The following is a 1,210-nucleotide window of genomic DNA, read 5'->3' as shown; positions in this document are numbered from 1 at the left end:
AACAATGTACTATCAATCAATTCAATTTAATCCATTTCATTTAGTGTCACCATCATTATTTAGTAAAGGCTTATTATTTTATAATGATTTATTTGTAGGTTTACAAAATATATTATCTAGTTTTATAGATAGTAATTTATGATATTATTATTTATTTTTAATTTTTATTTTTAGTATATTATTAACAATACTTTTATTTATTTTAGTTATCCAAACACAAAAAGGTTATTCAGTTAAAATGAATAACTTACCAAAGAATGAAAATTCTAAAAAAAGAAAAAGAAAATCTGAAAATGGAGATTCTGGCTCTCCGAAGGAAAGTAAACCTAAATTATTTTTTCCTAAGGAAGATGAGGATACTAATTCTTATAGACATTATACTGGTAAAGTATGATTCGTATGTTAGAGATGAAATTAGTTTCGACCCTATAGGTACCAGGAAACAAGTAGAAGATACTTTTCCTAGTTTATACTCTGAATATAAAAAACATAAAGTAAATAATCCTGATTTAGAATGAGGAAAACTTACAGATATTTATTATTGTACATGGAATAAGCGGCCATTTGGAAGTTATAAATATTCTGGAGATGATCAAGGTTTTGCTGCTGTTTTTGAGTATATGGAAAGAAGAAAAGCATTAGTAGAGTCAGGACGTGTTAAGGGAAATCTTCCGATGGCTAGTTCTATGTGTAAAAAGGCTTGGGGTAATATCGATTTTACAACTTATGAGAAATATATCAAAATTATTGATAATGTAGCTAATAAAATAGGTAAATAGATATTTTGTATAAACTTATTATAATAAAAAAATTTTTATATTCATATATGAAAATATATGAAGGTGGGTGTAGTTCAATGGTAGAACAGCTGTATGTGGCATAGTATATCCTAGTTCGATTCTAGGTACCCTCCCTAAATAACTTGATCATAAGGTCAAGTTATTCACATAAATTCAAATTCGTTTTCACGAAGAACAACATTTAATTGTTTTTTGTTAGATCTGTTAACAAAACATAATATTTCATTTGGAAGAGCTTTTTCAACTTCAACTAAAAAAGAAGATATAGCCACAATAAATACTCAAAAGAGTACTTCATTTATAACTTTAAAACAACCTTCAGAATGACAAGAAAGATGATATTTATCATCTAATGCTAAAGACATTGGTACTTTATACTTAATCTTTGCATTATTCTCAGGTTTATTGGG

General features: G+C 26.5%; 1 non-coding gene across 1 annotated transcript; it reads left to right on the top strand.

Annotated features, from left to right (window-relative positions):
• The first annotated feature begins 842 nt into the window (after positions 1–842).
• Positions 843–913, top strand: NFIA_031500. Its single transcript has one exon. It is a non-coding gene; the product is annotated as a tRNA-His (tRNA).
• Positions 914–1,210: the final 297 nt, after the last annotated feature.

The sequence above is a fragment of the Aspergillus fischeri genome, genomic scaffold, assembly GCF_000149645.3.
Source record: "Aspergillus fischeri NRRL 181 1099437635514 genomic scaffold, whole genome shotgun sequence".
NCBI classification, from domain to species: Eukaryota; Fungi; Ascomycota; class Eurotiomycetes; order Eurotiales; family Aspergillaceae; genus Aspergillus; species Aspergillus fischeri.
This window is presented reverse-complemented; position numbering and strand designations above follow the sequence as displayed.